Source organism: Mya arenaria, chromosome 9, assembly GCF_026914265.1.
Source record: "Mya arenaria isolate MELC-2E11 chromosome 9, ASM2691426v1".
Taxonomy (NCBI): domain Eukaryota; kingdom Metazoa; phylum Mollusca; class Bivalvia; order Myida; family Myidae; genus Mya; species Mya arenaria.
Genome location: NC_069130.1, coordinates 39,099,011 through 39,123,277, shown reverse-complemented (window position 1 = coordinate 39,123,277; position 24,267 = coordinate 39,099,011). Strand labels below are relative to the sequence as shown.

Below are 24,267 nucleotides of genomic sequence, written 5' to 3'. Positions count from 1 at the left end.
AATATCTAAGCTCTAGGCCATGTAAGTTAAGAGGAGAAGATTTTTGAAGTTTTCACTATAAACATATAGAGAAAACCCATGACCCCCGGGGCGGGGCCAATTTTGACCCAAGGGCCATAATTTGAACAAACTTTGTAGAGGTCCACTAGACGATGAATCATGCCAAAAATCTAAGCTCTAGGCCAAGTAAGTTCAGAGACGAAGATTTTTTAAGGTTTTCACTATAAACATATAGAGAAAACCCATGACCCCCCGGGGCGGGGCCAATTTTGACCCCAGGGCCATAATTTGAACAAACTTTGTAGAGGTCCACTAGACGATGAATCATGCCAAATATCTAAGCTCTAGGCCAAGTAAGTTCAGAGGAGAAGATTTTTTAAGTTTTCACTAAAAACATATAGAGAAAACCCATAAACCCCGGGGCGGGGCCAATTTTGACCCCAGGGCCATAATTTGAACAATCTTGGTAGAGGACCATTTGGTGATCCTACCTACCATATATCAACGGCCTTAGCCTTGTGGTTTGGGAGAAGAAGATTTTTAAAGTTTTTCCTTTTGTTTGCCATGGCAACCAGAGTTCTGCATGGAATTGAATTCTTTGAACAACTTTGATAGAAGACCACCCAAGGAACATCCCTATGAAGTTTTATTAATATTGGCCAAGCGGTTAAGGAGGAGATGTCTTTTAAGTAAATTGTTGACGGACGACGCACGCCGCCCGACAGACGTCGGACAAAAGGCGATCATAAAAGCTCACCATGTCACAAAGTGACAGGTGAGCTAAAAATCGATTACTATGACACAATCCGAATCGGGATGTCCGAAATAATGCTATAGCGCAAAATTCATTCTCAGTTTGATCACTTTCTATCAACTTAAAAAGAAACGTTTCGGGAATTTCTCTTCAAAATAAATGGCAAATATGCCCTTAAATCGACGAATCGATGTTTTTAGAGGTTGGTGGTGTCGTTTTTTTCCATTTTCCAATACCCGTTTATTCGTCTTCGTCGTCTGTCATATCAGGATACGACCATCCGGATACTGTCTTCTAGTCCCATCTGTAATTTCCGTAATTATCGGATGCTATCTTAACCAATCATATAGCTCGATTGCCAAGACGTAAATAGGTTCGTTAATTTCCGGCTTTACACTTCCAGAAAACTCACTTTTCGTACCCATATTGTTCGAACTGAGCTCGAATCGCTCCCCCTGTACCTCCCCCCCCCCCCCCCCCCAGAAAAAACTCAACGGATTTACATTAATCTCAAAATCGATCCGTGAGGCCTTAAATTAATCCGGAATTTTATCATCCCTGTCAGTGAAACACGAATTGCATTGTGTATCTGAGGGGGGGTCCCAAGGATATCATAACGCAACTTACCATAGCCGCCTAGCGTTTTTGTTCACAAAGCCGTCCCACACAGTTAATTCTTAATTTGCATGTTGTGTACTGAAAAGTTTCAGCTTTCCATGACACTCTTCAATAAATCTATCCATGAATTAAAACAAATTAACAAATAACTACCAGGTATTAAATGGGAATAATGTATTTTTTACCTAAATTATTGATAAATGCAACTTATATTGCAGTCAAACTGGCTAAAATATCAGAAAAATGTGTCCTGTTCCCTAAAGTCAGGTTTTGAAGTTGCAGACAACAGTCCAAAGACCAAGAATTTAAGCATTTAGCCAGGGGCAGGCAAATCTTTGAAAAAAAATGAAATGTCATTTTTTTTAGATTTAAATAAAATTCAAATTACACAAACCTTGATAAAATCCTTTTGGAAACTAGATGCCTATATAGATACCCTCAGGAACTTTTGTGTGAAATTTCATTACTGTACACTGCATATAAACTGAGTTATTTCAAAACCTGGTTGGTTCAAATCCAACTGAAGCAATCTCTAATCAATATTAACCTTAGTTCAACTAACAAATTAAATATTTGAATGTAGGAAGATTTGTTTTTAAAAATCAGCAATGATTTTTTCCTTTAATTGTCTCAGTTTCAATACAACAACAAATGAAAAATTTAATAAACAAGTTCATAAGCACTGTTCTATCTGAGAAGTTCCATGGATGTGAATCGCTTACTGTGGCAATGGTTTCCTAATCACCATTGAAGTTATATCCACTGCTCGATCTAAGGCATTATTAATACTACTTCAATATAAGCAATTTGCTCTGCCTTTTTTTTTTTATAGATTATAAGTATCTATCACGTGTTTCCGGTATGGGTAGAAAAAACCGACCCAAGGGCACATGCGTAAGCCGGTAACGAGGCTTGCCGAGTAACCGGTCACGCAGCGTGGCCGAGGGTCAAATTTTTCGATCCGGACCGGAAAAACATGATTGATATATTTTTTGGCATACCTAAAATTATGAATTTGTGGAAAAATTGACCTAAAAAATGCACTTTTGTACATTTCACCAAAAAGCATGTGCGACGTTGTGTACTGACGTCATAAAGAGCAGTAATTTTAAATCACCATTGACGTCAAATGGATCCTTTAAAAATCGTGCTTTTAGGATTATTATTTTCATTTTTAATTAAAAGTATTGTATACTTATATTTTTGATTGCGCTTTTTATTGAAATTGCATAATATACTTTTCATAAACCATACAATAAAAGAAATAAGAAGTGGGGCGTTGTTGCGCGTGACTCATCTTACATGATGGGGGTTGTAAGACGATTTTTTCCAGAACAGGTCACATGACCGGAAACACATGTCCGGTAATCAAGAAAATTGTCTATTCCAAAGGTAATCTTTTTTTTACATTAAACTCATGACGATATTTGTCTGTCAGATTATCCACTATTATGCCATTGCATCTTCTTTGCTGAACGAACGATAAATGAATACTCACTATTTAGCAGTATTTTTTTGGTCACGAATAGCAACTTTTTTACCTGTCGGCCCTATTTTGGCAAATAGAGAATTTTTAGAAAATTTGTTCTTACATGTAAATACAGTTCGAATTTATCAAAACAAAAGTAACATTTTGGGTTTATTCAGGGAAGACCATAAAATAGCAATTTTGATTTATAAGTATGTAGGTTGGTTTCAAAAGCTCATTACAGTTTACTTTACCTAGTTGCTAAGTTATCAAATTTTTAAAAAAAATATTACTTTAATGGACTATAATATACTGTAGAGGGGCCTTGTCGTAAAGTAAAGAAAAAAAGGTCCTATGAATAGGGGGACTTTGACTTTCAGTCAAGACAATCCAGGTAAAATCCCCGCTCTGCACAGACAAACTGCTGGGAAAAGCCCCGCCAAATGCCCCCGCACCCTAGGGACAACCTAGGTTAGGCCCATTCCCCGCTTTTTTAGGCACAAAAACAATACCTACGCATTCACTCAGTACAGCCAGCCCACTTGGAAGGTAAAAACAGGGCCCATTTCCCCTGCTATACCCCAGGTCTTGACAATTGACTGATGCATAAATGTTGAAGAATGATGGGTGGGAAATATTTCATTGTTTCATTAATTATAAAATATGAGAATTTATCACACATGCAAAAAGCCACCGAATGGGTGATGGTATTCCTTCTGTTCTGCAATTCATTCAGAACGCGGAACAAAACATCAATTTGGTGTGGCCGTAGTCAATAATTTAATTGAGTTGCACCAAATGTCTAACCGTACACAAGGACATTTCATATCACACACTTATACTGGAAATTTCCTTTAATTTAAATGAAGGACTAAGAAATGTATACAAAACAAAGACTCACGGCGCACACAGCAAAAGACGTTCACTATGCTATTTTCTGCTTCTACAAGTGTGAAATATTTTGGATTTGCTTGCATTTTAATGATGGAATCCTTGGCCAAAATTCCAACTCGACGGAATTTTGTAGAACGATGCAACGCTGTGTGCGCCGTGAGTCGTTGTTTTGTAAACATTTCTTAGTAATTAGTAATATCTAAGAACTCATACATGTGTTAAAATGTTAATTTTGTTCATTTCATCCATTAAACGAATTGTTTGTAAAATTTATTTTAGTTCTTAAAATAAATATCGGTATTTCAAGAAAGGCTGTTGTTAACGTGAATTTTAAATATGCTGCTGTAAATTCTTCTTATAACAGGCTTATTTTATTAAATAAGTATTTGAATTACTCTCTCAACTGTGACGATAATGCATTCAACATTGAACTATTATTCCAAATGATATTTCTTTCATGAAATGAATGTATATCCAATCCATTTGATCGATTTTAAGATGTTAAATTTATGTTCTAGGTTGGCCGTCATGGTGATACGTCCAAATTATCCCTTGTCCCTCTATAAGAGACGGAGTCAACCCTCATATGTTTCACCAAATGTTGACAAAAGATGGATAAATTTAATTGATGCAGTGATAAATACATTTAAATTGAAGACAAGATATACTCCAGCCAACTCCGTTCCATGTACATCCCCGGTAAAAGAAAGTCAACAGTCAAGAAATGATTGAACTACGTGTTAATGTACAATTAATCATTAAACTATTGAATAGAAGAAATAAATGATTACATATTTTGCTGGTTGGATCAATTTTATTTGTATGTGACGTCATTATAAACTACTTATTTCTTTTTCATGATAAAAGCCAAACCCTTTGAGTGAAATGATTCAAAACGTCGCGCTCATAATGTAAAAATTCAACACTTTTAAGTTATGAATGTAGTGGATGCAATAACAATTTATTTGATATATGTTTGAATTTTACATAAGTAAAGTCATGTTGTTGTTGACATCAATATAATCTTATATCATTGTTGTTTGGCATGGCCTTCGTACAACTTTGAAAACATTATACATCGGAAATGTGTACACAAATGACAAATCTATCAAAGTTTTTTAAAACACTGTAATAGTTTTTTTTTCAAAAAGGAAACATATTTAGGGCAGTCTATTTTATCAGAATCTGAAAGTGGGTTACAAAATGACCTGTTGTTGTTAAAAGATTACTGATATAGACAGAACGTTTTTCACATAAGTATTAGTGTAAATGCAAATAAAACAAAGGTTATAATTTTTAAAAAAGGCTGAAACATTAGGCAAAATTTAATTTTGTTTGTATCAAGGGCTTGAGTTTGAAATTGTGAATAAATTTACTTATCTAGGAATAGTAATAAGCACTGGTGGGTCATTTAGCACAACGTTTGACAATTGGTCAGGACAGGCTATGAAGACTTTTTACAAGCTTAATTCAGACCTAATAAAATTTCCTGGTATAGCAACATGCTATTATTTATCTTTGTTTGATAGCATTAAGTTAGAAAGAGATTATTTAAAGTTCTGTGAAAAAATACTGGGTGTTAAAACCCAAACTCAGAACAATTTTGTGTATGGAGAACTTGGTAGAATACCATTACTAATTATAGGAATTGTAAATGTGATTAATTATTTTTTAAAGATTTTACAATGTGATGATATTAAATATGTTAAAGCTGTTTAAAGAAAATCGTATACAGATTTAGAAAGATTGCCAAATTGTTAGTCATGGGCAAAAGTTCTTATAGATTTATTACAATCACTATGATTTTATGATGTATGTTTATTTCAAAGTGTTTGTGTTTTTAATATAAATTTATATGTGAACTGTAACAGAGAGCAAAAGATTTTATGTACATAATTGGTTTGCTGAATTTAATAATTTATCTAGAGCCAAAACATTTGTATTATTCGCAGACTGTAAGTTGCAGCCATTTTTGTGTTGTTAATATATAGTTAAATTTAGGAAAGCAGTGACGAGACCTAGACTCCCGTCAAATTGAGGAAATTTTGAGAAATTGAGGCCGGTAGATGACACAAACCTACTCCTATATCTGTATATGAAAGGAAAAGTCAAGTTTGCCATAAAATAGTAGATGAATTTCATTTCTTGTTTAAATGTACTTTATTTAGTTATTTAAGAAGACAATACATACATAATACTATTTAAATAGACTAAATTTGTTGAATTTTTACAAATACAAATAAGACTATTCAAAGGAAATTAGCATTTGTTTATCCACAAGGCTTTTAAATTGAGAGTCCCTGTTATATTTATAATGATGTTAACGACTCATTTAAGTAACATTTGTAACCACTGTCACCTCCCTATGGTTATATGATATTCTATGTGTACTGTCTATGTTCAATTTGTGTTTCGACAGTACCTTGTCAGTATAAATAAGTGTATGTTTATTAATATATATTGTGGCCTACGATCGATTGATGGAAGTGCATTTAATTCTATATATTATGAATACATTGATGTACATATGTATGTTCATGAGCCTATGGTCTGGCTATATGCATTTGAATAAACTATGAAACTGTCTTTTGATTCCACATCTAATGTCTGGTTGGTGATATTATTCTATGGCGTCAAAGCCCCCCCCCCCCCAGATGAAAAGTAGATAAAATATTTAGCCATGCTGGACATCCTTATGGTGCTCATGGCTAAAGATAAAAAATACCCGTAATGAACTACTCTTCTATTGTCATCACAAAAGTGCCTCCCTTGTTGAAGACCGTCGTCTGTAGCACAATAGAAACATTGTCATATGGTATTATTTGAAATGTGAAAACTTTGTAAACCTTGTTTTCGCATAACACACTAGGCTCGGGTTGGGATGAACCTTTCTTACACGAAAGGCCATGCAAGATACAAATTATCATCTTACGAGGGAAAGTCATATTCATGGTAGTCAATTTCTTTGTCAGTGCTTTTTATTATTTCCTGATTTCTTCTTGATAAATATATTTTGACCATTTTCGAAGCAAGGGATTTAACTGGAGTGTGGGCAGTTTTATGATTAACCTTAGGAATGGCGATTTTGTTATTAAATGTAATCATTTCTTGGCTTTTGAATTTCTCTCACTTTGGAATGTACATGGGACGGGTTTGGCTGAAGTGTATTTTGCCTTCCATTTTATTGTATTTATTACTTCATCCATTTATCTTTGTAAACTTTTGGTGAAACTACAGAGGGACAATGGGTATTTGGACGTCTCCCTTCAGGCAACATAAATTAAACATTTTCAAATCGATCAAATTGATGTAAATTCATACCATGAGTAAGAGTTTTGGGTTGTATACATTCTCGTCATAATTAAGAGAGCAATACAAAGTATAAAATGGAATAAAATAAGCATGTAATGATACGTTTGTTAAGCATACCGAATAAACATAGTCGGCTTTATTTAGATGAGAAGAATTTCACGTTAAAGGCAGCACATATAACATTCACGTTTACAACAGCAGTTCTTGAAAATTGGATATTTATTGAAAACAAATATAAAAACATTTAACGAATAGTTCGTTTTATGAAAGTAATTGGCAAAACTAACTTTTTAACGCATGTCTGATTTATTAACTATTACTTATAACTAAGACATATGTACAAAACAAAGAATCACGGCGCACACAGCGTTGCATCGTTCTACAAAATTCTGTCGAGTTGAAATTTTGGCCAAGGATTGCATCGATACAAGCAAATCTAAAGTATTTCACACGTGTAGAAGCAGAAAATATCATAGTATTTTATAGGCTAAGAAATATTTTCCTATCTTTTCTCTAAAAAAGGTTATTTATGAATTACGGTCACTTTCTTGCTTGTTAACATCAGTTTTGAACCGTTGTGACACATGTGAGAACCCCGTTGAAGTCATGTGATTCCTCACCCTGAGTAACAATCATTACACATTGTAAATTATTTTTATTGCTGAACGTACTTTATCACATTATTTATGTTAAGCAATATCACTCAATTTTAAAGATAGGCTGGCCAGACGTCTCTATTGTACCTTGAATACTGAACAGGTTTCAGTAACAATCATTACACATTGTAGATTATTCTTAATTGCTGAACGTACTTTATCACATTATTGATGTTAGGCAATTTTTGCTCAGTCTTAAAGATACATGTATTTGTAGGATGGCCAGACACTACTATTTTATCATAAGCACTGGATAGGCATAAGTTTAATTATTTTGCTAGATTCAAAACTCCAAATTTAACAATTTGTGGAAATTGTGAATAAAATACCTCGGGGAAATTTGAAAAACAATCTCCTGTGATCTGAATAAACAAAGGGAAGTAACTCTCAAAACATTAAGAAACTTGTAAGACAAGAGGAACACCTCTGCCTCACAAATTATATGTCAGGCCCTTGTTATTCCCAAACCCTTGTGTGTGCCTAATTTCAGGACAACCTATTCCCTCCACAAAACAGAAAGAGCTAGTACTGGTTTACATCAAGTGAAAGGGCACATACATTTTTAACAAGTCACAATGGCTAATGGTTAAATATGTAAGGCACTAGTACCTTTCATGGGTAGCATAGGCAGCCATTGTAATAACTCATTTTGATCACATTCCCAACAACCCAAAAACCTTACATTTCAACTAGGCTTGAACAATTGCACCAAGGCCTCCTGAATGAATTCAGATTTTGAACACTGAATGTGTGAAAAGTTTTAAAACATTTCATCTTAAAATGTCAATTATTTTGAGCCACATACATTTTACAACAGACCATCCGAATAACCAACAGCATGATTCCATTATATCTCCTTCAAACTCATAATGACATTACAAGGACAAGCAGTAGCTGAACTGTAACAGTAAATATATATATCATATACACATGGCCATTCACCTCCAAAAAGGTGTATAAATATTGGGAATGATTTAAATATCAAACATGAGTGCAGCGGAGCGGACACCAATGCTGACCTGTTGCTGTTTATTAGTGAAAATGTGGCATAGCTCTACAAATATTAAACAAGAGTGCAGCGGAGCGGACACCAATGATGACCTGTTGCTGTTTATTAGTGAAAATGTGGCATAGCTCTACAAATAACAAAGTCAGAGTTATGTACCTTGCAATACAAGCTATCTTTTGCAGCATGTGTACCAAGTTTCATTTGAATATCAAATATACAAAATTGACTATACAGAAAATTACACCGAATCTATAACAGTACCAAACTTTTTATCTTCGAAAGAAGATGAAAATAATAAAAAATATAATAGGACAAACTAATAAGCTATAGAATACCTTGGGCAGGTTGAACACAGTGTCTCTAATGACCACTTGGAAATGTGGTGGGTTAATGCTGGTCTGGTATAGAAGTAAGTTTTCCTTCTCCAGGTCTGAAATAATGGGCACCATGGCATTTTAACAACATATTTCATTTCAAGATAGAAAAAAAAGTATTTTTATAAAAAATTTCTTAATTACGGTACTAACAAAACTATTTTATTATAGAAAATGAGCAAGTTGAGCAATCAAGCATTTGACTTTATGAGACACACTTAATATATAACTGACATTGGTAAACATTGGTTACCACAAAGGATGGGTATTGATGGGAAAAAAGCACTGTGATATATCGCAATATTTCCATAGTGTACTGTTTGAATAACAAAACGAAGAACTTGTGAGGAATTTATAAAATTGAATGCTAATTTACAGCATTATTACTCTCTTGAAATGATGAAAAGAAAATGTTTGTCCTATATAATAATAATAATAATAATAATAATAATAATATCTTTATTTAGAGAAGGTATATACACATTATGACATAATTACATGTTCGACCATAACAACATCATATTTACAATGTAACTATATTGGCATTTTTGTGCTTTTCTAACTTTGAAAACATAAAATAATAAAAAAAAAATCAGATACTACTACTATATTAATGATTTAACAAGTGGAAAATGATGAGTTGTTCGACATTTCAAAACACATTGATGAACCTGGTTGTCAAGTGTTATAAAAGTATCTAAGGCTACATATCCTTACTAGGTTTATCTTGAGTCTTGAGGAAGTGGCCATTGGGATACCTTAGGCCCGGGGAAGCCTAGAATCCAGGTATGTGCAGAACATGTGCATCACAAACTGGAAAAAAATTGTATAAAAGTTAGGTTTTAACTTAAAAGATATTAGTGTTGCAGCCTGTCCTCATGGAGACCAACTTGGGTACCCTTCTGCCTTCAGAATTGAATGCTATAGATAATAAAGTAATTGCTTTATTCTGTTAAAAAGCTTATTTTATGCTAATAAATATATCCACACTTGGTATCTATGGTAGTTGGAGCTTCTGAAACTGTTTACGTAAACACAATTCTAACTGTTTTTGTCAAATTCATAATATTAAGGTTCAACACAGTCCAATACAATATTCCCTTTCCACCCTAAGCACCCTGTCCCTTCATACAGCACACTGCCCTTTTTAAAACCTGGCAAAAAAACGAGCTTTCATCCGAGTTAAAGTTTACACCCAAGTGAAGGTTCTCATCCGAGCAAAACTTCTCACCAAAGTGAAGGTTCAGACCCAAGTGAATGTTCTCATCTGAGTGAAAGCTCTCACTGAGTGATAGTTTTTATCCGAGCGAAAATTCTCACCAAAGTGAAGGTTCTCATCCGAGTGAATGTTCTCACCCAAGGAAAGGTTCTCATCCGAGTGAAAGTTCTGTCCAAAGTGAAGATTTTTCAACCGAGGGAACCAGACCAAGTAAATGTTCTAACCTGAATGGAGTTGAAGTTCTCACCTGAGTATCTGTGGGCAAATGTTCGCTCCATGGTTTCCCATACTGGCCCCCACCACCACCTCGATTCCACAAGAACTCGCTGACACACCCATCACTTCCCAACTCTGAAAATGTACAATGGTATTTATCCTATATGATGTGTTTTATGAATTTATTTTCGCATTATAGCCCACTGAGCTAAACAGAAGAATAGATGGCTACACTTTATCCTATTGATAGATAAGGTATCATCATATTGAGTTTAGGTATATGTATCACGATGGCCAACAGTACATTAGATGTCTAGCTTTAATCCTCTTGATAGATAGGGGACCATCATATTGAGGTTAGGTATATGTATCACGATGGCCAAGAGTAGAAAAGATGCCTACCCTTAATCCTCTTGACCAGGTACTCCTGATTGGACGTACAATCTAGATAGGGGACCATCATATTAAGGTTAGAGTGGTCTTCTCCAAATCTTGTACTGAATTGTACCCTTGGGCATCTTCATACAACTTAATTTAAAAGCAGCTGTGTGGCACGAAGATATATAGTGCAGGTTAACGCCAAAACTTGTTCCTTTTGCTCTTTTTTCACTTGAACAAGGGGCATAACTTAATAAGTATTGAAACAAGAGTGATGTTCTTTGCTATTTATGTGCATATTGTTTGCCAGTGATCCAGCTATGCCTAAATAGGAGGGATGAGAGCCATGCTGCCCTTTAATGGCCCCTACCTCCTTTTTACTTCACCCAACTGTAGACTTTTGTTTGACAGAGCTGCCTTTGATGAATATTATGATGGCAAATTGCTAATATGTGCATATTGTTTCTGGCAACATGTGTATCAAGTTTCATTTGAGAATCTTGAAAGTTAAAAGTTTTGACACTAAAACACTGACAATAACTAGGCTGACAGCGATACCAAGGTTATTTCAGAGTACCTAATAAAATCCACATCTCCACAATGTTGTTCACAGGGATTAAATGAATACAATCAGTTTCTTTTTCTACTTTTAGTCTGGGATGATTCAGTGATTTTCTAGTCTGCAATTTGGAAAATAGCCAATAAAGAAAGTTTTTTTTATTTCTTAAATAAATGCAAACATGGAGGTCAGGAGAAATTAGTTCTACCTTGTAACAGAATGGTCCAAGCCTGCGATTAAGAAGCAACATATATTTATGCCTCTCATAATATGTATTATGTTTATATTTGTACCTTTGGCTAGTGGCCTTAAACTGAGATCAAGTGAGTGTCAATATAAAGAAGAATCATTGCTCTTGTGATACAGACCTTTCTGAGGCGCTCAATCCAGAGGAACAGGTCATCTGTCACTCCCAGAGTCCTCCAGACCTGAAACATGCAACTAGTACATTTCAAGTAGTTGAAACATATCTATATGCAAGGAAATAGGGAGGACAAAGTTGTATAAGCGGATAAAAGGGACAGTCCCATCATAAAATTGACCACAGAATCAAACCACAACGTAATATTTGGCCTATCATACGAACTTCTGCTTTAAGAACAAAGTTGGTTAACCTTCAAATCTTTACTAAACGGAAAGTTTCATTGACACACTAGTGATCCGCAGTAATCTATACAATTTAAAGATAATTATATCAGCTGGGTTTTTTATATTCGATGCAGAAATGTAACTTCCTCAATTAATTTTTGCTATACGGCCAATTTCAGCCAGTTTTGGTTCATATTTAATAAATTACCCGTTAGTCCAGTTTACCTGTCTGTGGTATATATGTTAAAACTAAATCTGTTTGTGAATACATGGTACTTCTGTTTGTCCAGAATTGTCTTGGAAACAACTCATAAGCTAAAGATAAGTTGGAAGTTTAATCTTAAACAAGAGCTGTCAGAAAGACATCACACTGGACAACTCTGCCGCTTTTAAGTTTAAGGATTGCAAAGTTTTAGTGAAACAGGCGTGGATTACTGTTATATCTACTTAACATGAAAAACCTTAACCAGCATGCCTGAGTCAAATAATAAAAGGGCAGTATATGCATAATATTTCAATGCAATAAATCAAGTAGTTACTGATTCATTGACTTATTTGTGCATACATGCAACCAAAGAGACAATTCAATAATTGAATTTCCTATGTCATGATAATGAGATATTACTGTTTTATACTGTGAATACAATGTTTCTTTTTATTTGATGGACGTTCACATTACGTCTTCAAGTGATTATCTAAAAGCACAGATGTAATGCATTCCAGAGTCATTTGGAATCAAACCATTTATAAATATTACACAAATTTGCCTCTTTTATAGAATATTTAACAGTTAAAGGGAAGTAATCCAATTAAATATTTATGTATCATAAAATTATGATTTTACTCTCAGATGCATTTCCATGACTCAAGTATTAATGCATTTATGATGTATTCTATGTATTTTGGGTTGGTGGCCTTTTATAATAAACTAAACAATTAGCTTGAGATGGACTTGACAGCTCTTTGTTCACAAAAGTTTATAATCCTTCATAAAAGATAGTCCCCACTAAAACCCTGTCTCGAAATTGTATATTACCTCTTCTCCCAAATAATCGCTATCATTCGTCCACGACTTATGGCTCTGTTGGGATTGACTGGCGAGCTGGAACTGGTTATTACGGAACACGTGGCTCAGGTCCAGGCTTGGACGGCCGTAACTCCAGAATGATGAACTGTTCAGCGACATGTCCTGGCAACCTGTGATAAAGCGACCATCTTATCAACCAATGCATCGTTTTTTGATTTTCAGAATCAATTGTTTTTATGGATTTTTAAAGGATTATTTTCTTAAAACAAGGTATATTTAAAGTTGCAAGTTTAAATCTCAATGCAGTGGTTTTAATAATAATTCAGTTATTGACAGCCAAATGGCAATTTTCATTAAAATCAAATAATGCTAACCCTAAATGATATGCAGAATAAATGCATCGCTGCATCGTACATAATACAGGCTTTCAAGTGACCAAAAACTACAAAGCTTTTTTTAAAAGAAAGTAATGACTACTGAACATTTCCATCAGTGTTATGTTGATAAACATTTACATTTTTTTCAAGATTCTAAAGATCTTTGTGTTGAACTTGCACAAATCTTAAAGTAACTGGCTAGCTAGGGGAAGTTGGTGGCATGCCAATATTTTGAAATTGAGTGCTTCATTTCCCGCATTTTAGGCCATTCTAAGAGCATTTTTATAAAACACTTGTATTCTATTATTCAACCAAAAAAGTGGAAAGAGTAGGGCTTTTCCAAGACGAAGAAGGTAAAAGTGAGCCCACTTTAAAGCCTGAATTAATAAGGAAACAGCTAAGCAACAATATAAAGTAAGGCTTCATGACCCGCGGACTTACCGAGAGCTGCCTTGTAGTCTTTCTCATCTTGCTCCTTTAGGTACACTGACAGGGACTGTAAGTCTGTCATCTTGTCAGATGGCGCTGAAAATTTGATGCGGTTGATTAAACAAATAATAATACAAAGAAAATTGACAACGCTAAGAACACCACAAGTCCCCGACAATGCAAAGACCATTGCAAGACCATGACAATGCCAAGAGCATTGCAAGTCCATGACTACGCTTAGAACACCTAGAGTCCATGACAACGCCAAAAACACCACAAGTTCATGACAACGCCAAAAACACAACAAGTCCATGACAACGCCAAGAACATCACAAGTCCATGACAATGCCAAAAACATCACAAGTTCAAGAAAACGCCAAGAGCATCACAAGTCCATGACAACGCCAAGAGCATCACAAGTCCTTGACAACGCCAAGAGCATCACAAGTCCATGACAACGCCAAGAACATCACAAGTCCATGACAACGCCAAGAACACAACAAGTCCATGACAACGCCAAGAACATCACAAGTCCATGACAACGCCAAGAACAGCCAAGTCCATGACAACGCCAAGAACATCACAAGTCCATGACAATGCCAAGAGCACCACAAGTCCATGACAATGCCAAGAGCACCACAAGTCCATGACAATGCCAAGAACACCACAAGTTCAAGACAATGCCAAGAGCATCACAAGTCCATGACAATGCCAAGAGCATCACAAGTTCAAGACAACGCCAAGAGCACCACAAGTCCAAGACAATGCCAAGAGCACCACAAGTCCAAGACAACGCCAAGAGCACCACAAGTCAATGACAATGCCAAGAGCACCAAAAGTCCAAGACAATGCCAAGAGCACCACAAGTCCATGACAATGCCAAGAGCACCACAAGTCCATGACAATGCCAAGAACACCACAAGTCCATGACAATGCCAAGAACACCACAAGTCCATGACAATGCCAAGAGCATCACAAGTTCAAGACAACGCCAAGAGCATCACAAGTCCATGACAATGCTAAGAGCATCACAAGTCCATGACAATGCCAAGAACATCACAAGTCCATGACAATGCCAAGAGCATCACAAGTTCAAGACAACGCCAAGAGCATCACAAGTCCATGACAATGCCAAGAACACCAACAAGTTCAAGACAATGCCCAGAGCACCACAAGTCCATGACAACGCCAAGAGCATCACAAGTCCATGACAATGCCAAGAACATCACAAGTCAATGACAATGCCAAGAGCATCACAAGTTCAAGACAACGCCAAGAGCATCACAAGTCCATGACAATGCCAAGAACACCACAAGTTCAAGACAATGCCAAGAACACCACAAGTTCATGACAAAGCCAAGTGCATAACTATCCCTCTTTTTCATTTTAACTGTCACCATCTCTTTGATTTATCAATTCAATTCTTATTTTTGTCAGATAATTGATGATCACGTCAGAAATAGTCCACAATAACAAAGGTTACCACTCTTAGCATAGGTGACCGCCTCACACCAAAAACGGCACTGTTTAAAAAAAGAAAGAAAGATTTCTAAGACACTACATGTATGAACATTGTAAAAAGCCTGCATGTACCTCAACCCTCACTGTACAACAACCATCATTCATGAGTCAATTACTTGGAAGAAAGGTACGCAGCACATGAGCTAGCTGAGGGGTGTATGTTTATCCTATGATGGCACTGGTCTATCCATCCCCAATAAGGGTTTCAGTCATGGAAGGTTTTGGGGCATAGTACACAAACAGAATGTAACTCTGGTAATTTAACATTTGCTAGTGTATAGAACTGTTACACAGGACCCTTATTTGACAGCTAAGAGGACAACTAGTATTTTAAGTTGCGAGGAGGGTGATTGAACAAGCTTGAGTGCATAAAATTACAAGTGACCATACCTGGACGGACTATAAGCAGTATGAGAGCTAGATGGAGTACTACTGGAGAATACCAGGCTATTCTTGCCATGGAGCAGAGCTGCGAATGGGCGACAGGCTGGAATGGTACATGCTCTTTAGTAATATATAGAAATAATTTCGCACGCACCTCGAAGTTTTATTTTAAATGGTTACGATATCTCAGTAAGTTACTGTAACAAATAGAAGAGACACATTAAGTGTTGTTTATCTACTGTGATATTTCATAAACAGAAATATGGGTGTACGAATAATTGCCCTGTTTAGACATGCTGCAGTAATTAATGCTATACGAAAGCATCCCCAACACCCTAAATGGAACTGGGTGAAAAACATGAGATTAAGAAACTAACCACAACATTTTGAAAACACCATAAAGACTTTACGCAACCTTGAACATTAACCATACCATTGTCCTTGACCCCAAGGAGTCGCTTCTGTATCTGAGTGACTTCCAATTTGTTGTTGAAGACATAGTACGAGAGGCATTTGAACACATCGGAGACAATACTGAATACTAGCATGACAATTAACGACACCTCTGAAATAAACATGGCAGGGCTTAAACCATCAGAAGAATATGGTGGATGTGCCAGTGTTTTATTTGATTCATCTTTAAAACGCTGTTCAGAAATTTATTATAGTTCAGTGCACCTTTTCATTTGAAAAGGATTTTTTTATTGACTGCTACCTTTTTCATCAGAAGGTTTTGTCTGAATGATCTGTATAAATTTTAATCTTTTAGATGCCCGAAAACAGCTTTCTTGCAAAGCAATACTGAATTAAATTACTCATAAAATATGTTATCATCTATCTCTATTATGATTTACACACAAACATCATTTAATACGCACTTGTAAAACATTGAAAACAAAAATACATGCTATTTGTAATAAGCAAATAAAATACCCTCAGCTTCTATACTCAAGTCTAATATGATGACTGTTTTATGGATTTTTAGGTACTAGTGAAAGTTTTTTCGATTTTTTTTTACCATGCCAATGCTAGTCGAAAAGCCACAGAAAATATCCTGTACCCAGTGGTTGGAATAAGCACAATCCCGCAAACCCTTCACTGGTTAACTTTACTGGGTTTGCTCAAACTCTAGATTTTAAACAGCAATACTTATAATCTAAGAATTCAAGCTCGTTCATACAAAAGACTCATTACAATGACTTCTGTACCTATATACCAGAAGACTGTCCTGCCAATCTGCAGTACTGCACTCAGAAAGAAAATGTTCCTGAAGAAGAAAGGTACATACATATGCAAATATGGTTAGAAACTTATATATGATATAAACAAAATGCAGTCAATGTAAAGTTATATAAATTTCAATGATTTCATAAACAAGATCACAGTACGTTATTGCATATTTATCATATATAACATTTTAAAGAAACAAGAGTGCCATGGATCGAAAAACAAAGCTTTGCTGTTGTTGTTTAAGTAGTTTAAGTCAAACAGCATTTCTCAATTATCAATAAAGCTCGAATTATATGCCTTCATGTATATAGTTGTATTCGTATGTCTGTTGCAACATGTGTTCCAAGTTTCATCTGCGTATCTTACATGGTTTTCGGGTTATGGCTAAGTTCAAAGATTTTGCACTTTAACAATGCTCACATTGAAGTGAACAGAGAGGCATTTTAAAAGAAAAAAAATAAAGACTGTACATTGAAGATTAATTTTTCATGAAACATCCATTCATTAATAAGAAACAGTTAACAAAGAAGACCAGTATACAAAGTTTGCAGCCCGCCAGCCAGCTTGTTGAAAATACTGCACCACAAACTAGTGTAAGGATACAGGCTTGTTTATCCCTACTACTCTCAACTAATTGTACGTTGCCAGATTTTTCTACGATTTTTTATATGGCAAATCCTTCACGACAACCTGTTTTGTTAGGGAATATAAGAATCCCATATAATATGTCTATTATTTTAGACTACCTTTTTCTTTTAATAAAATGAATGTTTTACAAAAAAGAAAAGGAAGATAAAAAACCAACATGTCAAAATAAAGCAGAAACACTGCTACTCCACAAGCCATGACGTTCCTCTGAGCATGTTGCACATCTTTCTGTGTGAGTCGCTTCTTCCATGACTTATCCACACTAGGGCTGCTAGTCTGGCCTTGCGCCAAGGGGGAGGGACTGCCAGGTTGTCCTATCTGCAAAGAGCGAAATTAAAGTAACCACTTTTGTAATGTTTATTGTTATTTAAACGTCAAGCTACTGGTTGAGAAGCGGTTTCCGGTTTAGATCTTCATAAAGAAAGTACTGCAATTCAACTATTTATTGTCACTAGGCAATCAAAAGTTGAAGTTCTTATCGAGACACATAAGTAACTTTTATCATTAATTAATGTTTAAAATTATTTTTTTCATTTTGTACACACACTTGCACGTGGGGGATCATCACGCGCAGCGCATTGCGCATGCGTGTGAACCTAAATCATGCAAACAGATGGACCAAACCCTCCCAATCCTGAGAACGTCGCCCCAGCAGTCAACCTCCATCGCCAGAAACTAGTAACGACCAACAGAACCAAAAGATAACTATGTAGCCGTCCGACATGAGATGAGGGATCGGCTGGGTGATCTAATTGTGGAGTGGTTCATGCTATATTTTGAAGCTGCGGCATGGCAAGCAGTCCGGGAAGTATTTCCCAACACCGATGTGAAGGGCTGTACACATAGCTTCCACTGGTCTCAGCGGGTATACCAGAAGGTGACACGTCTGGGCTTGGCACCAGCCTGTACTCAGAAGGGAGGAGTATACCACTTTGTCAGGAAGCTGCTCCCTACCTACACGCCGAGCATGTGAGGAAGGCAAAAAAATTATTTTGCGTAGTGACTACCTAATTTTCGGACACCCAAAGGACATTGATTATGACTTTTACAGTTACTATCATACATGCCATATTTCTGAGAGGCTTCCCAGTGGATTTTGGTCTGAATTCCAGGGGATTTTGATATAACACCAGGGGATTTTTACGCGACGAAAATTTGCGCAATATCTGCATTTATAATATAAGAATAAATACAGAAATACACTCAAATACAATAATTTTTGGACTTTCGTGGAATTTCACACTCATAATATTATTGATGCTTTCCATTGTCAACCTTAAGCAATTTTTTTTTTTTTTTTTTTAATTCCAGGGGATATGAATCCCCCGGCGGGGGACAAGGGGATGGGTAGAAAATCCGGGGGATTTTTCCCCCCGCCGGGGGATATGGCATGTATGTACTAAGTCTCACAGACAAAGATTATTGATCTTTATCCTTAGAATGTATTTGCCTGGCTAGATTACCTAACCGTATACATCACTGTGACAAGTGAATTAGTTACAACCCATCCTAAACCAGTTATTGCCTGTTGAAAAGGAAGTGTGATATATATAACAGAGGATTAAAGAAAAAACAAGGGCAATCAAGGGATTAAGAAAACACAGGCATGACATGTTTGTAAAACGATCCGCCAATAAACTTTAAAACTTGTACCACACTTTTAATATAGACTTTATGAAGCAACAATCGTACAGTAATAATCATTGAAACATCAATAGAACAATAAAAAAACACATGCAATGATACAGGTAACTATTTAATGTGATGAATTAAAGTTCACGTGCAATACTTAAGTTACAATCGAAAACACTACTCAGACACATTAATCCTGCATAACAATATCCATGCTCTCCACGAAATCCTCGTGGGTATAACTGTGAGTTATGTGACATCACACAGTGTGACTGTTTGATCTGAAGCCAATAGAAGGTGTTTATTCATTTCAATGCATGTATAAAATGGTGTTGAATGGGGTTTTAATTAACTTGATGAAGGAGTTGCACTTAAAGGTGTTATAACCATCGATAAGGCCATCATTTTTTTATTATCTGATTTACAAGATTTTTTTCAAAAATGTTGAGTCGAGGGGGCGAAATAAAAATAAAAATAAAAGCTGAAAAAGTGAGCAGTAGTACAAAAAAATAAAAATAAAAGTACCGAGAGGGAGCATAAATTTTATTTTCATTTATATCATTTTAAGCCCAAAATACCTGTTTATAGAGCTATATATCATGTATATGCATGTTTTGTGTCCATAATAACCACAGAAATGTATAATAAAACACTTTTTTACTTCACAACACAAATTTGCTCAATACATGCTTTATTTTCAAGTCTTGTAGATTGAAGCCAGATTAAGATTTGGAATGGATTAACAATTGAATTGTACAAAAATAAATTGAATGAAGAAACATGTTTTGGCTTATTGTAACATGAACTTGTAAAACAAGAATGAAATTTCAGATGAAATACTCGCTAACATCAAGTTAAACAGCAGTCGAACAAATATTGCAAACTATTTGATTTTACTTAGGTTGTAATGCACTTTTACCAATGGTGAATGGTAAACTTTCTCTTATTCATAACAACTCAAAATTAATGTTCTATGTAGCAGTTCAAGGTGACATCGAACATCAGCTATTTCAGATACAGTAAAACCTCCCTTAAAGACCACTTCAATAATAAGACCACCTCAAAATTAAGAACACAATGTTCAAGTCCATTTTCCAAATTTTTCTCTTTCATTTAAGGTCGTTATTTAGGCCACCTCAATAATAAGACCAGTTGTAAATGGTCCCCAGGGTGGTCGCAAAGTGAGGTTATACTGTATATTGTAAGTATTGTAGCAGTATAACTACAGACTTTGTGAAATAACTGAACATAATGACATCAAGTTCTCACAAAGTGGTCTACAATATCAACCAACAGATTGGTCATAAATGTTGACTACACATTCAATACATACACATTAAAGTATTTTACTTCACTTCAGATATGTTAGTGTACAAAGAATGAAACAGAAAACTGTACACTGAGAAAGTTTGACAGCATTTAGGTAAAAAGCTACTGAATAAGAGACAAAAAGTTCTGCATTATCTGAAGTGCATTGTTAAGTACTTGTCATACTAACTGAGTCATAAAAACATTTTAATAGACTGTCTAGATGGTAAACGGTTTTTTAAACCTATTGAAACAAATATTGACGTCCAGATTTCACTACTGTTGGCACAATTCATATACAAGTCCACCTTCCACAGTCTAATCTCTTATTACATGTTATAAAACTCAGACAAGCTAAAATGATGTTAGAAAATTATGTAGTCATAACAAGAGATGTACCAAAGCCTTACTATTGGTATTTTGACTAGAATAAATATTGTAACATATACATTTTGTCAACATATAAACAAGATTCCCCTGGTATACTGAGGATATAACATTAAATGCTATCAGCAAAAATAATATATTCTCATTTTATATATACATGCATGCATATATATATATGCGCTAAAAATATATATATATATATATATATATATATATATATATATATATATATATATATATATATATATATATACATGCATGCATATATATATATATATATATATATATATATATATATATATATATATATATATATATATATATATATATATATTGTGCTAATGGCCACCGGCCTATACACAAACATATACAAAGAATCATGGTCAGTGTTTATTCTAATATACATACATTGTACAACAAAAGCTTTTCACAAAAGAATTTTGTAAAAACAATATTCATATGACACATGACTCATCACAGTTAGTGTGTAAATTCAAATCACAAGTCAAAATCTGTCATGAAGTTTGATAAACATGTAAATAGAAACATGTTTTACATCAAATGGCTCCATCATCTTATTTTATATGGGTTTTTTTAAATTAAAAATGAATCCATTCAAATGTCCGTAAACTCGTCACTTTAAATAATGTTATTCATAGCCCATCGGTATTCAGCATCAGTACCGTATATTCATCTCACTCTCAGCCTAACTCGCATTAATTTGGGGAAATATTAACTCGTAGTCGTTGCATCATTGTTAATCCCGACAATAAATTGCGTTTTGTAAAAAGTTTTACTGGAATATTTCTCTAAATGAAAAGACGTGTATTTTTTAAAATCCACTTACCCGAAATCATTCCGAACCCAGAACGGCGTGTTTAAATCCGTGTCCGCATCATCCCCGGCCGTACGCTCGATATGGACGTCTTTGTCCGCTAAATAAGCATATGCGAACTCCGACAACGATTGGTTAAGGTTGATGGCCTGGATTGTCGATGTTTCTGTTTTGTTGAGGATTGTTTTCACTTTAAAATAACAAGCAGCTGACGATGCCGCCATTGCAGACGATATTCAGAGTCACCTCCCTTGATGGTTATACTAAAACAGGGCATCGATGCTCGAAATGCGGATATGTTTTGCGAATTCGTTAAGACTAGTCGAAGAATGCATTTCTTCTTTCTTTTGAAGCATAGTTGACGAAAACTTAACATGTAATTGGCAGACAATCAAGTTAGAATTTTTGCAACAGTATGCACAGGGCCTATGTTTAGCACAGAGCGTCGTGGAATAGATGAGTTCAGGCTCCGGGCTTTAGCACATCCTCACCGCAATCGAATCTCCTCGGCCAACAAGCTGCAATGTTATTTGTGTAACGGAGTCGTACGGAAATTTCCGTGGGTTGTCGACAATGACGTCGCCGTAGCAGCTCGGCGATCACAAAGCTGTAGAGAATGCCGATGGATAGCCGAATGTCAGCTTCCAATCACAAGGGAAACCCGTGATATAGGTTTAATACTCGGAAATGAAGTCTGCGAGTTGTTTTTTAATGATCATGTAAAGCTAATTTAATTTTTCCAAGAAGTTATTTTATTTTATTTGCTCCCAATTTTTCGGGTCGGCGGGCCAAGTAAAAATAAAACAGTTGGTGATCTCTTTTATTTTTATTTCATTTTAGCAAAAACTTGGGTCGGCGGGTTTGTAAATCAGATTATTAAAAAATGATGGCCTAACTACGGATAAATAAATAAGTGGTAAAATGCAGACACGAAGAAAAAAGGCAGGTTTAACATACATGGAGATAAAATGTGAAATTGGTTATTTTCAATGAACTCGGACAGCGAAAAAAAAATAAAAAATTAAGGTGTCCGAACTCTTAGGTGAATACGGTAAATACAATCAGAAATCCAACTCTTATATTGTCAACTTTTCGTATACATTTCGTAACAAAAGCTTTTCGTACCCAAATCACTTTTTTTCAGGGAAAAATAGGTTAGGGTCGGCGGGAAAAAATAGGGCCGGAAGTGTTACCTGAAACGGACCTATTTTTTGTTTGGCGTAAGGTTAATATAAATTACAACGACCTGAGACATCTTCAATAAGCCAGGTCTTCTACTGATAACTGTCCATATCGCTAATTGGATATAGCCCGGACCGTTGAGGTTGGGACCTTATACTTATAGCTAGAACCTGCCAGGAGCAATTTTTGAGAAAAGCCGCCACTTCTGAGGTCGGGACTCTATAGCTTGTTACTGCCTGGACTGATGATTGTGGAAAGCCGCCACTTCTGAGGTCGGGACTCTATAGCTTGTTACTGCCGGGACCGATGATTGAGAAAAGCCGCCACTTTTGAGGTCGGGACTCTATAGCTTGTTACTGCCGGGACTGATGATTGAGAAAAGCCGGACCACTATGGCCGGGACCTTAGCTGATAACTGCCGGATCATTTATTGACTTCATTGTAGAGATTGAGACAAGACACAACTCGCATATACAGCTTCTTAATTGTATTTGCATATTATAATATAAACAATGTCTCACTCTTGCGCTAGTCTAAAATATTAGACGTGTTATACGGGATTCTTCCAATCCCTAACGTCTAAACGGGAATGGCCGAAATGTTCCGAGCGATTTAAAACTGTGCCCTAAAGCCTTGCAGGTGCCCTTCATGGAACTAATATAAAATAACATTATCTGGTAATATTTCTTGTTTTTTTGATATTTTATAGACGCTATATGCTTTAACCCGGAATCCTGATCGGAACAACTACCCACTTTTGATACTAAACAATTTGTACGTGAAGGATTTGCCATATCAAAAATCTAAAAAAAATCCGTCAACGTACAATTATTTGGAGTAACTCTTGCGCACACAGGGGTTTCTCTCGAAAAAAAATTTCTTATATATATTATTAGACAAGGGGTTGAACTCAAATTTTGCAATCCTCCAAAAAATGAAGTTAACAATGACTTACAGTTAAATTAATGTTTTTGTTATAAATAAAATGACTTTAAAACACCGAAATCAATACACACGTTCGCAAAAATCCAATATCTGAAATTACCTCAGTAAATATCACGATGCGTGTAATGTTGTACAATTACATGTATCCAGTTCGATGAAGTATCATAAAGTTGAACACCAACCACTTTGTTCGTTGTAACTGAATGATTTACACCACTATAATTGGCGAAAAACAAATATCGAGTTTATTTTTGTCTTTCCTCGGCCATTTTGATTTCCAACACTCCAGTTGTATCCAGCGATTTCATTGGCTGATG

At 35.5% G+C, this 24,267-nt stretch overlaps 1 pseudogene; it reads right to left on the bottom strand.

Annotated features, from left to right (window-relative positions):
* Positions 1 to 24,224, bottom strand: part of LOC128245992 (transmembrane protein 209-like) — a 35,336-nt pseudogene extending 11,112 nt beyond the window's left edge.
* Positions 24,225 to 24,267: the final 43 nt, after the last annotated feature.